This window comes from Sorex fumeus, unplaced genomic scaffold, assembly GCF_029834395.1.
Source record: "Sorex fumeus unplaced genomic scaffold, SorFum_2.1 ptg000265l, whole genome shotgun sequence".
Classification (NCBI taxonomy): Eukaryota; Metazoa; Chordata; class Mammalia; order Eulipotyphla; family Soricidae; genus Sorex; species Sorex fumeus.
This window is the reverse complement of record NW_026606322.1, coordinates 26,407,818-26,421,540: the sequence shown is the minus strand read 5'-3', so window position 1 is coordinate 26,421,540 and position 13,723 is coordinate 26,407,818. Positions and strand designations below refer to the sequence as shown.

Below are 13,723 nucleotides of genomic sequence, written 5' to 3'. Positions count from 1 at the left end.
CCTGGAGTGGCTGCCACCGAGGGGTGTGTGGCCAAGCAGGAAGAGGGAAGTTGGGGTGAGGCTGGGGAATGTGCTGGGCGCAGCCTGGGGCAACTGGTTTCTGGGCTCAAAGACACTGACCAAATTGGGGGTGGGGGGAGCCTGGGTCCACCGGGACACAGACAGATGCCAGGCTGCCTGGCAGTGAAGTCAAGGGGCACACTAGGTGTCTGGCTCCCTCGCGCCCGTGCCCAGAACACTCTTCGCACTCTCCAATCAGTCTGGCATGCCCTGGCAGAATGTCACATGGTTCAGCGTCATTTATCTGTCAGTAACAAGGAGGAAATGGTTGCAGCTGGCACTGAACCAAGGGGCGCTGCATGTGACCCTTGACCTCCAGGTCTACTGGAGGTTCCAAGGTCCTCTGCAGGAGCCCACAAGTGCAGAGACCCCACCCTCTTCCTACAATTTGTCTGTGGTGATGTCATCTCCCTGATGAGGCCCCCTGGTGGCTCTCCAGCCCACCAGGACCCAGTGACTTCCCAGGGTGGGTTTAGGCCTGAGCCAGCTCTCGTGGGCTCAGCCCTCTGCACGGCTGACCCCAGCTGTCTGTCTGTCCTTCCCAGGGCAGGTGCCCTTCCCTGACTCTGGTTTTCCTGCTCGGACTCTTCTTGATGCCCTCAAGTGGACACTCTTCATCACCCTGAAATCCCGCAACCAAAATAGCCAAGGCCAGGACTGGAGCGATAGCACAGCCGATTGGGCATTTGCCTTGCATGTTGCTGACCTGGGCTTAATGCCCAGAGACCCATATGGTCCCCAGAGCACCACCAGGAGTAATTCCTGAGTGCAGAGCCAGGAAGCATCACTGGGTGTGCCCCAGAAAGAAAGAAAGAAAGAAAGAAAGAAAGAAAGAAAGAAAGAAAGAAAGAAAGAAAGACAGCCATAGTCCAGGCAGACCCCTAGCTGGGGAAGATGCCCATCACTCATTTGTGCTCTGTGCTCCCCTCTTTACAGAGGCATGGACCTCACAGTCTGCTTAACCATCAGTCCCTCAGTGACCACCCCCTACCCCAGAAGTGCTCCTTCTTTTGGTCTGGTCTTTGAGCCTGGAACATGGAGGTACAGCACGCATATCTGATGGGAGAATGAATGAATAACTCCATCTGTGCTGGAATCACAGGCCTTGGGGGATTCTTCAGTGGGGGAATAACCAGGCAGTGTGCAGGAGACCACGAGCCCTTCTGACCATTTTCCGCCTACTAGACCAGTGGTTTAACACATGGGCCTGCAAAGATGGGGTGCTAACCACCTGAGGGTTGTGGGGGACCTTCAGAGCCACGCCTGGAGGTTCTTGGGGTACTAGGGATTAAGCCAGGGTTGATGCATAAAAGCCCTTGCCTTAACCCCTTTTCCTATCTTTCTGGTTGAACTTTGGGGCTCCTTATAAGACAGTCAGGGGCACTGAACTTCCCTGATGGGGACGAGCCCTAAACCTAGGAGAAATTCTCTAGTTCACCCTGAACACAGACCCGTCTTGCGAGCAGACCCGGCACATGTCTAGAACCGTTCTGTGACCGGTCTCATTATTATTCAGGCCTTTATGTATAAGTATTTATGAGGTTCTTGCTGTGTCCCGGGCACTCTCATTTTACGAGGTTCTTATAGGATTAAGGAATATAAATTCCTTGCTACTGAGGAACGGATAGTGGAAACCAGTGCTGAGCAGAGGAGGCCCGAAGGCATGCTAACTCCGCTGCTGCCTTCCTCCTCCCTCCGCTGCGATCTTCCTCCTCCCTCAGCTTATCTCCCTCCTCCCTCCAGTGCCTCACTCCTCCCTCTGCAGTCTTCCTCCTCCCACTATGCCTCACTCCTCCCTCTGCAGTCTCCCTCCTCCCTCTGTGAGTCTCCTTCCTCCCTCTGTGGGTCTCCCTCCTCCCTCTGAGTCTCCCTCCTCCTTCTGAGGGTCTTCCTCTTCCCTCTGCTCATTTCTCTCCTCCCTCTGTGAGTCTCCCTCCTCCCTCTGCGAGTCTCGCTCTAGGACTTGACACCCCGAGAGTCACAGCCCCGTTGCTGCTAAGTCTTGCAACATGTACATTCCCCAGCTCCCATTTTTTCATAATCCTCAGGAACCTCCTAAGGCCTCTAGGAAAAGCTACTGCTATTGTGTCAGAGGGCAAAACTGAGGCTGAGCCAGTCCCCTGCTCAGGCTCTGCAGATACTGCCCTCCAAAGACCCCCAGCACCTGGGCCGGGTGTTCCCAGGTGATCCCAGGAATCAGTGCAGTAGCCCCTGGGACCCGGTCACTGGATGCAAGACAACCATAGAACAAGATACATCTCCAAGTCTCAGCGAGAGGAACCCTTTCTCCCGTACAGGCAGCCAAACCAGAAAACCATGCGCGGACCTTCCCTGGCAGTTTTTGGAAACTGCTGAAATAGATGGCTCGCGGGGCAAGGATTGCATGCCAGGCAAGCTGCAGCATCTGCGCTCGAGCTGGGGGTGTCTGTAAGGGCCTGCAGGGAGAGCGACGGGGAGGCTGCCCGTGGCACCTCAGCCACAGGACAAAAGGATTCTCCTCCCTTGTTGTCAAAAAGCAACATGCATTGTTCACCTCTGCTTGGGAATTGAGGGGGGAGGGTGGGGGGGATGAGTCATAAATATTTGCATGCTACTAATGTTTGGACAAAAGACAGGACTGCCAAGTAGGGGAGAACTTCTTTTCCCATGAAAAACAGTGCTTCAAGTTACAGTCCCTGTTTAATCTCATCTCCTCCATTGTAATCTGCCATCTAGGTACTCAGGAGCAGAAATAACCCTATTGTGACTGTCGGACCCAGTGGGGAAGGAGCAGAGGACCCGGTCCCCTCCGGGACACGGTGCCCGAGCCCACACACAGGAGTACAGGTGCTGATGGTTTGTGCTGGTGAGAGGCTTAACGTGTTTGTCATCCGCATGGCCAACATGTTCCTGCAACAAATCTCACCAGGTAATGCCGGAGCGCCTGGGAGATGTCTTATCTCCAGCCGTGGGTGAGGCTTAGTGGCAGAGCCTGGGGCTTGCATGTGCGTGGGGTGCTGGGTTCAATCCCTGGCACCCCAAAGATATGTCTTAGATCGGGTCATATGGCGGGCCTCGTCCCTCTGCCTCGACAAAGACACAGTGGGTCAGGCTCAGAGAGTTTAAGGAACTTGCCTGGAGACACACAGTTCTAAGCTGGGGGTGGGGTGGGGCACAGCTCTCTCCCGCTCTACCCCCCTCTCCAGTGGGCACCCTCTGCTTGTCGTTAGCAAGATCGGGGTTGTTGGTTCCCACAAGCTATAGGGTGCTGCCCACAACAAGCAAGAATCAGCCCTCAAGTTCCTTGGCAGTGCCCGAGCAAGACTCCTTCTCTCAGTGCAGAGGCCTTGCCTGGTGGCGCTGACCATTAGACAACACTGTCCTGTGTGCTGAGACTCCTCCACTCGGGGATGTAGGTACAGGATGAGTTTCCGACCATATCTCGCTGAGCTTTCCAGGATCTCGGTTGGGTCTCTTGGGCTGTGAGATGTTTGGGCAATGTGGGAGGAGAGTTGGTCCATGTGTTGGGAGGGGGCCCTCTGTGTTGCTGGAGTTGGCACAACTGCTCTGGGGCCTGAGTGCCCGAGTCGGCAGTCCTGGGGGTCTATACAGTGTTCGTCACAAACACGGCCCCCACATGCTCATTAGGAGAGCTCACTCTTTGGAGCTTCCATTCACTGACCTACATCTGGACGCCTAATCCGGGGTCCCAGGGGCTCAGTCGGGGGTAGAGAGCAGGTGTGGATTTGGGACCAGCGGGTCTGGGCAGAGGGGTAGGAAAGTAAAGCCAGAAAAGCAGGGGCGGCCATTGGCCAGGATGCTATCAGCCCATAGCTACCTCATACAGGGCTGCTGACTCAGGCTTCTTGGTCAATCCTCCTTTGCCTGAAATCTCAGAACAGAAAAAGGCCGAAGGAAGCCCTGGAAGAGCCCAGCCCCTGGAGCCAGTCTCAGCCCTTTGTGCAAACCTGCGTGACTTGACTCCCTGTTCAATTCCACGGGGCCTTCGCTGAGTTTGCATGGGGGTATCAGTGATTCAGGAGGGATCTTTCTCACGGCATGCCTAAGAACACCGTTCACTCTCAACCTCTGTCTTCCCAAATCAGGGGCTGGTACACCCTGGACTGAGCCCCAGGGGCATGGGGGTGCATGGATGTCCAAGACGGATGCCCCAGACGCCAGACAGCAGGGCTGGAGCGATAGTTATAGCAGGGAGGGCATTTGCCTTGCATGCGGCTGACCCAGGTTCCATCCCCGGCATCCCATATGGTGCCCCAAGCACTGCCAGGAGTAATTCTTTTTTCTTTTTGGGTCACACCTGGCGATGCACAGGGGTTACTCCTGGCTCTGCACTCAGGAGTTACTCCTGGCAGCACTCAGGGGACCATATGGGATGCTGGGAATCAAACCCGGGTCGGCTGCGTGCAAGGCAAACGCCCTACCCGCTGTGCTATTTCTCCAGCCCCAGGAGTAATTCTTGATGGCAAAGCCAGGAGGAACCCTGGAACCCATACAAATCATGGTGAGTGACTCTTCCCCCAAAAAGAAGGCCAGCTAGCTGGGCCCATTCCCTATTTCTAAGAGTCCCTGTGACCTGCACCTCCGGGCCACCGCAGGCAGAGTGGCTGCTGAGGGCAGGACAGTGCCCCGCTAGCTGTTCAGCACTCAGGAAGGCTGGTCAGCACTCAGGAGGCCTGGCATAGCTGAAAGAAGGCTTTCAGATCCAGTAAGACACTCACATTTGATTTGGGGTATGTGTGTGGGGTCTCTCAAATGATTCTCAGGAAGCGCAGGAGGCCCCTCTGGTGGTTCTTGGCCAGCCAGGCTCCTGGTTCAGTGCCAACACCTGGTGATGGTGCTGCCGGGCTCAGCAGGGCCACAGCCGGCAGAGCCTGGAGAACCACATGGTCGGGATCCAACACAGGCAGACAGCGCCTTCGCCTCTGGCCTACCTCTCTGGCCAAGAGTTTTCAGTTTTGTGAGAACCTGGTGGGCTGGAGCGATAGCACAGGGGGTAGGGCATTTGCTTTGCATGAGGCGGACCTGGGTTCGATTCCTCCATCCCTCTTGGAGAGCCCGGCAAGCTACTGAGAGTATCCCACCCACACGGCAGAGCTTGGCAAGCTCCCTGTGGTGTATTTGATATGCCAAACACAGTAACAACAAGTCTCACAATGGAGATGTTATTGGTGCCCACTCGAGCAAATCAATGAACAATGGGAGGACAGTGCTACAGTGAGAACCTGGTCGCCTAAAGCCTTGCATCGAGATGAGGCAGCAGGCCTGCACCAGGAGGGCCAGGTGGTCTTTGACGTGGCAGTGACCAGAGCCATGGGGGATGGGAAGAACTTCCCTGGTCTGGGCCACCCAACTCCGAGGCCCACAGGGCACCCACCACTCACTGAGCGTCACCCACATATTTGTTGCTGCGGCTGCCAGGTCAGCGGTGAACCTCAGAGTGAGACCATCCATGCCACTCATGGGTGGCAGGCAGATGAGATGCTGCCATAGAACTGCTTTGCGGTTCCCAGCAGTACTGAGGAAGGCATGCATCTGGGAAGACACGCATGGTAGGTTCTGGAAACCCACCCTTTTGAGCGGTCAAGACTCAGGATGAGGAGGGCCAGGTGAGACCATACAGAGGGGAAGACACTTGCCTTGCACACAGCTGACTTGGGTTCTGTTCCTGACACCCCTTAGCCACCACCCCCCCGACCCGCCCTGAGCCCTGCCAGGTGTAATCTCTAAGCACAGAGCCAGGAGTAAGCCTGCAGGGTGTGACCCCAAAGCAAAACAAGAAGACATAGGATGAGGTTAGATGAGGTACTCCTGCATTATAAACAGAAAGATCAAGAGAGAGAGAGAGAGAGAGAGAGAGAGAGAGAGAGGCCCAGAGAGGAAATGGACTGTGTCCACTCTACAGCACTGGACGGAAGGAAGGGAAGACATCTGTGGAGAAACAAAAGTAAAAAAACTGGCACTGAGAAAAACAGAGGGTGGGCCCTGCCAGCCTTTCCTGGCAGCTGGCATTGAGGACTGAGAGGTGCGGTGAGCCTGCATGGTTCTGGGAAGGGCCCTGAACCCCCATATTGCCTGCTGGAACCCAGGCAGGCATCTGTGTGCCCTGGTCACTCACCCAAGACCATTGCTGTAGAAGGAGGCTGGCTAGCACCCCCAACCCTGTCCTGGCCCCCCATGGTTTCTTGGGAGCAGGTTGGGGGCAGTGGTACTTCTGTGCTCTGACCCTGCTTCCTGTAGGACCCTTCTGACTTCTCCAGGCTGGGAAATAAATGGAAAATTCCCAACATCTTTGAGAAAGCCCTGGATAGGTGTTTTCTGAAATCAGTGGGGATACACAGTGGTTTGGTTGCAAGTCTCTCGTAAGAGGATGTTGGGGGGCTGGAGCGATAGCACAGCAGGCAGGACATTTGCCTCACATGCGACTGACCCGAGTTCGGTTCCCAGCATCCCATATGGTCCCCCGAGTACTGCCAGGAGTATAATTCCTGAGTGCAGAGCCAGAAGTAACCTCTGAGCATCGCCAGGTGTGACCCAAAAAAAGCAAAAAAAAAAAAAAAAAAAGGATATTGGGATCACCTTCTGATTTAGGGATTCACAGTGACCTGAGTCCTCCCTAAAGAAATTCAGTGGCATCAGTGAGATTCTTAGCATGGTGCATGGCCCAGTATAGGATGAGAGAGTGGGGGGTGAGCCAAGACCCCTTCTCAAGGATGTGTGAGGGCACCGCACACTCAGAAGCTGAGGAACACTGTGAATATGGGGCTCCTCTCAGGTTCAAGGTGGGAGGGCTCATGAGCCTCATCCTGAGAGTAGCAAGGGGTCCGCAGGGCCCTGAGTGAGCAGATTCACGAGGGGCCACAGGCAGCTCTCAGATCCCTCATTCTGGGCCCAGAGATGCTATTAGTGTGAATTCATCCCTGAGTAACTGTGCCTGAGATGAGTCTTCCCAGAGGAATGAGAGACATCCATTCATCTACACTCCCTCCCTCCAACATTCACCCACACAAACCTACACACACCCACACAAACCTATGCACACCCACACCGTCTTGTTTATATACACTCACACACTCATCACACATACGTAAATACTCACACACCTTCATCTACACACACTCCTCCACTCACACTCATCCACATACACCCCCAGACTCATCCACACACACTCTCACTGACACATACCCACACACACACAAACTGAAATATACCGCATACATTTACAAAAATACCACCACACCCACATACCCACACATTCATATATTTATCCCGGTATGTATCCCATAGACTCAATACACTCACAACCCCAAACTCATCTGCATGAACAATATTCCCCCAAACTCACACACACATACAGACACTCATTCCGGACATACATCCCCATGCACACATACAACCATATCCTCCCCTGCTCACCTTCACTCACCTACTCACTCCACCACACACTCCCTCTACCCACAGACTCATATCCACAGACACTCATCACCACACTCACCCATAAGGACACATTCACCTCATACACTCCTGAAATGCTCACACATGGACACTCACAGACACACACACACACAAAAGCACGTGTGTACGCGCGTGCACACACACACACATCCCTATTATCCCTCCATTCTCTCATCCCCACACTTACCCACAAAGATACTCAACCATGCATACTCATCCCCATGCACACAAATTCCTCCCCACCCACTCACAACACATACAATCACACACACACACACACACACACAAATGCACCCCACTAGCTCCATATCCAACATAGCCTTCAAAACATACAAATTCTCCCTGTGGACTACCCTTGGCTATTCATTCACATCCCCTCACTGATCTGAACTTATTTTATAATCATCAACAGCAAGCAAATCATCAGATCACACACCATCACTCCCTTCCACAAGCCATTTTTCTTTAGCAGAATATGCCCTTCCATACCCAGTCTTCTCCACTCTCTCTTGTCCCCTCCTCACCCATCACGAAAAAGAAAATATGTGGCCGATTTATTAGAACCAGAGCAGTGCTACTGCCTGCCACTGTGGGCCAGATCCCTGTTTATGTCTATAACGCCTGCTGCTGAAACAGGAAGCTCTAAAAACCACTCAACCATTATTTCTTTCAGAGGCCCTTTCTGATGGATGGTCCTCTGTTCCCGCCCCAAATCCTCCTCAACCAAACTGCCTGACAAGGAAGGCCCAAAAGGTGGGTAGGGAGAAACTCAGCTTCTTCTCATCAGCTCTAGGATCCTGTTCAGACAAATGTGTTTGATCTTAAAAATCTGTCTGACAGCATCAGCCATGCCTGATACTTTATAAAATCAGCAAGAAAACCAAGAAGGGATGAATTATTAGATGGGCGGGTAGGTGCCGTTTTGAAGAAAGTTCTTTGTGGTCCTTGCCACAACACTCAAATAGGGCAGGATTAGAAGGAGAAATGGGGGGCGGGGCAACTTGCTTTAAGAAAGGCTCGTGAGAGTGGCCTGAGAGACAGTCCAGCAGGTAAGGTGCTTGCCTTGCTACAGCCGACCTCCTGACCACAGAGCTGGGAATAAGCCCTGAGCACCGCTGGGTATGGTCCCCAAACAAAACAAAACCAGAAAGTGAATATAAAGTGTTGTGACCCTTTCTCTCTTTGGTGAAACAATGAGAAATCTGATCTGGAAGAAAGTTCATATTCAACCATGGACACTGACTTTTGGCCTGAACCTCAAAAGGAATTACTTGCGTGGTGTGTTCGAAAACTGGATCTTTTTTTCATCCTGCTTTACCCAGACTAAAGTCTGAAGGCCGATTTCAGTAGAGGCATTATTTCAAGTGAATAAGTACCAAGGGGGCAGAAACAAGAGTGTGGGTTTGCCTACAACCTCGGTGCCTCTCCTTCACTCTCTCCTGGAGTTCAGAGACTGCCAACATGTCTTCGGGAATCTTCTCTGCAGACCCACTCTGGGGTTGTCAGATGAATCACTCCTCCCCCCCACTAGCAGTCTCTGATGGATGGATAGAGAATGACTTGGATCCTGAGATAAAGCTCTGAGTCATGCGGACCGTGTCTCAGCAGTCACCCTGCCATAGAGACAAGTCTCTTTCCGTTTAGGAGACCAGCACAGTTGTTTCTTTTCCAAACTCACCTTCTCTCCATCCCAACCACGGACTCTTTCTCCTCGGAGAAGCAGCCTCTTCAACCCGCTCCCCAAACAATGCAAAGTAACTGAAGCACGAAAGTGCTATCCCTTGCAAACATGCAACCCAAATGCAATTGCCCTGGTGGTGATGGGAGAGTGTCTGTCTGGTGGGATAACCACAGAGCAACCTCAGGAGTGAATGGTCACTGCAGAGAAGCCCTTGGAAAGGCTGAGTTTTTAAAACAGGCAAGACAAGAGTTGTTGGGGAAGTGAACATCAATGCCAATTCCTCCCAGAAATATTTTGTGGGGTGGGGGAGAGCCTCCCCCACAGTGAACAAGGAACCCAGGGCTACGGGAAGTACTCTAGCTGATGCTCAGTTGAGTCAGAACATTGAATGTCAGGGCCCAAGGATACAGTATTTCTCAGGTAGAGCAGTTCTGGGGGCCATGAGGGCCGCACCTGATGGTGTTTGGGGTCCTTCAGGGCTCTGTCTGGTAATGTTGGGGTGCTGGGAATGCATGTGATGCCAGGGATTGAACCCAGATCAGATGTCTGTGAGGCAAGCACCCTAAGCCTTGAGCTATCTCCCTGGCTCCACAACCAGAAATTAAACCGTTTGAAAGACCTATAAAACATCTGGTGTTGAGGGGCATCAGAATGTGGAAATTCCTAGAGCAGCTGTGCAGGCCAGGGCCTGGACCCCCTTTGAAAAGAGGCCTCTGCTGGGCCCCTTCCCTTCTGCAAGAGACCCCCCATTCTACATGCCTGGTGGCTTTGTAAAGTCTTCACCTGCCTCAATTTTGCTTTCTGAGTTATACACACTGGGCTTGGCTGTAACATAGGTGTAACCCAAATGGTCTCGGAGTATGTGGTGGTGATGGCAGGCAGGGAGCAAGGATAAGTCACCTCCTTGGTTTCTTTCACCCTTTCCAGCTATCTAAGGCTTGAGACTCAGTTGTTAGTTTGGTCCTCAATAGTACCACGGGGAGCTTGCCAGGCTCTGCCGTGCGGGCGGGATACTCTCAGTAGCTTGCCAGGCTCTCCGAGAGGGACGGAGGAATCAAACCCAGGTTGGCCGTGTGTAAGGCAAACACCCTACCCACTGTACTATCACTCCAGACCCATAGTCTCCCATAGTCAAGAAAAATTTCCCAATTCACAACTTCTTGACTTGGGGCAATGGGGATGGGGAGCTCAATCCACGAGTCTCAGCAGCTGGCATTAAAGGCAATACTGTATGTTGGCACACACATGGTCAACTCTCCCCTCCTTGGTAGAAGGGTCTATCCCAATATTCCCGAGAGACTGAAGATGATCTCTGTCAGAGGAAAAGAGAAGGACTTAGGCAGTGTGGTCCCGTCCGCTCTCCACGACGTGGTGGTTGGCACCATCTGCTTAAATTCCTCCTCAGTTTTAAATGAATTAACTCCAGCCGTGTCCCTGACTGACCGATTCCTCTCCAGCTGACTAAGCCAACGGGGGCAGAAGCACTCCTAGATTTCATTACTAAAATTTCTTAAACATCGCTCTGTGGCAGCCAAAAGACACTTGGTTGAGACGGAAAAATATCAGTAGCATCTGCCTCGGGGACTGACGTTTCACGGGCTGGTAATGAAGCTCATGGGAGAGAGTTTTCCTTTAGATCCAGAACGTGAGTTTTTGGGCAGGTGACGGGTGGCCCCAGAATGTGGAGTTAAGCATGGTGCCAAGAAAACCATCAGTTCCCTGGTGCACCGTGTGCCAAGCAAGGCAGGCTCTTCCTGCAGTGAAAAGACCTGCATCTCTGGGTGGAAAACGCAAGCGTGTTCTCCCTGGAATAAGACATCAACCGAACAGGAGAAAAAGGAGAGAAGTGGGAAAAAGAAGAAGGCGCAGACTGCTCACGCCTTCCCCACTCTGTGTCCGGGCCAGGATTGTCAGCAGAGCCCCAGAAAGCCGGACGGGCAGGTTTGCCTAGTCACAGGCTGAACCCAGGGTTCGGGGCTGTGGTCCTGGATGCCCGCCAACACCCAGACAGATCAGTTTTGTTGAACAGAGAAAAACCCTTCCTTGCTCAGCCTCTGACAATTTCTACAAGGTTTTACGATCCCCACAGAGCAGCAGCTGCAAAAAGGAAGAGGGAGTTTCTTGTTCTCCCCTGCGAGAGCACGGAGAGACAATCTGTCTGACCAGAGGCTTTTGACTGAACGTGAAATTGGCCTGGCACTGTCCAGGCGAGCCAAGAGCTAGGACCTCCTGGGCCACTGGGGGGTTGCGTCCACACGCCAGGGAGAGGTTTTCGGGCATATTTTCTGAGCAGAAAATGAAAGCTTCAAGAGACTCTTCAGCTCACTTAATGAAATGCAATGGAACTTTGAAAGGACCAGATTCAGGGAGGAAGACTGAGACTAATTGTCAAAATTAGTGAGAATCATCTGCTCTCTTCGTAATGGGAAGCAAATTGCCAAAAAAATAGAAAGAAAGAAAGAAAGGGGAGAAAAAAAAAGGTCTGGCAGACTTTGATGTTGACACTTGAAAGTGGAAAATCAAGTTGCTTTTTATGACTAGGGAGAGAAATTATGAGACGAGTCAATCGGGGCCTTTATAGACCCCCGCGCCCCACGTATCACCCAAGACCAGCTCCACACGGTGACTCTAACTAGGTCAAACGTGCCATTAATGTCTCCTGTGTCCTGGATTGCTTTTTATACCTCATGGGAAGCAGTTACCGTTCAAACACAGTGTCCAGTTGCAAACTACAGTTCATTCCCCCTTCCAGAGAATCAGAAAATGACTTTGTTGCAGCTACTTTCCTGGGGGGTTTTATACCAACTCAAGGGCATACTAGTACCAAGGAGGCAGCTGAATGCAAACAATCCACACCTTGGGGAAACAGTTCACTGTTACCCAAGTAAACAAAAGCACCTATTAGTCACCCACTCAAAACAGAGATGGCCAATGCGCGATGAGAGACCAGCCCTCCATACCAGAAAAGGAAGCAAGCAGCTTTCAAAATCTCATTCTTTATTATTGCCGGCTTACTGCCTAGTGCCAGAAAGCCAATCACCGAACTTTGCATGTCACTGGTGTGGGTCGTTAAAAAGTTCCCCCACTTTTAGAAGCCAAACCTGACACAGAGACCCACAGAACTGCCTGTTCTGAAAAGAATCATTTCTTCAGAGAAGCAATCCAATAAGCTTCAGATACAGTTTCTCAATGGCAGATTCTTCCACCAGATGGGAATTCAGATTGTGAGTAGCTGGTAGGCACAGAGCGGGCAGTAAGACCTTTGTTTTTTATTGCTTCTCACCCACTCTGCCAGCTACTCATGCAGAGCCTTCAAAATGTTTTCTAAACACACATCTCTGAATCATAATGTGAATTCCATTTACTGAAAGGCGGGGACTTTTAATATAACAAGTGAACCCATTTAATGACTTCTGCTTTTATACCATATAGCATCATCACTCCTGCTTTCAATAAATGGATATAATTTTCTTAGCATTACCCTATCATTAACATAGTTAGTACGATAAACATATATTTTCAATCACGTTACAAGTTTCTTATTTTCTCCACCTATAATTCTCATTTAAAAATGCTTCAGACATCTAAAATAGGACAGTGACGCCCCCCCCAACAACACAACTTCACCTCTTCCTCTATTCAACTAATAAATGTATCTCAATCACAGAGATTTTCTATTTTTTTCTAATGCTTCTATGAGTAATGATCACACATATGTTTAAATGTTCTTTGATGTTCCTTAATTTTTTCAACATAATACTTATCTATGGTTATTAGGTCTTTTTATTATACTTGAAATAACTTTTATTCATAAGCATATCAATACACTATTATAAAGTGAATTTTTCAAAACAAACTATCCTACCTTCCTCAATTAAACTTTTGCTTGTTATTACTTTTATAAAGTATTACTTAAGTGCTTACAATATGAAGAAAACATAATACTTGAAAAATGATTGGAAACCAGAGAACAGAGTGACAACAAGCCAAAATTCCTCTTTCTGCTCTAATACTTTGATAATGGACGGAAGGCAAACAATATAAAACTACACAGAGAATCACACTAATGCAATCATTCCTCTAGATAATCCAGCCTTTAATATCATTAGCAACTAAAATGGTAACTGGGTCCAGCCACTCCCCCAAATCATAACAAGGATCTAAATTATAGGTAAGAGGAGAGTCACCTCGTATCAAATGTACTGAACTAGAATGGTACCAATAGTATTTCTTCATATTTGACCATTAAAAAAAAAAAGGAAGTTCGATTGAAACTATGTTTCAATAACACATACTGGAGGGCCCTTAAAATCACTAGACCTGATCATTTGGATGCTCTGTGAAAGTTGGTAGAATATTAAGTTAAATTATCATGACAGTTTTATAGTTTTACATTTTAAGAAAGATCCATAGGGCTCTTTGTAATTCACAATTCCCATTTACATGTTCTAAATAAATCCTGAACCAACTCAAAAATAGAAAGCAATCATGTAAAGCTAGATTCTGTGGAAAAAATAATCGATTTTAAAT

The 13,723-nt window shown here is 50.4% G+C and overlaps 1 protein-coding gene across 3 annotated transcripts in view; it reads right to left on the bottom strand.

Moving 5' to 3' along the window:
- Positions 1 to 13,723, bottom strand: part of RUNX1 (RUNX family transcription factor 1) — a 270,729-nt gene that overhangs the window by 79,957 nt on the left and 177,049 nt on the right. The window lies entirely within an intron of this gene.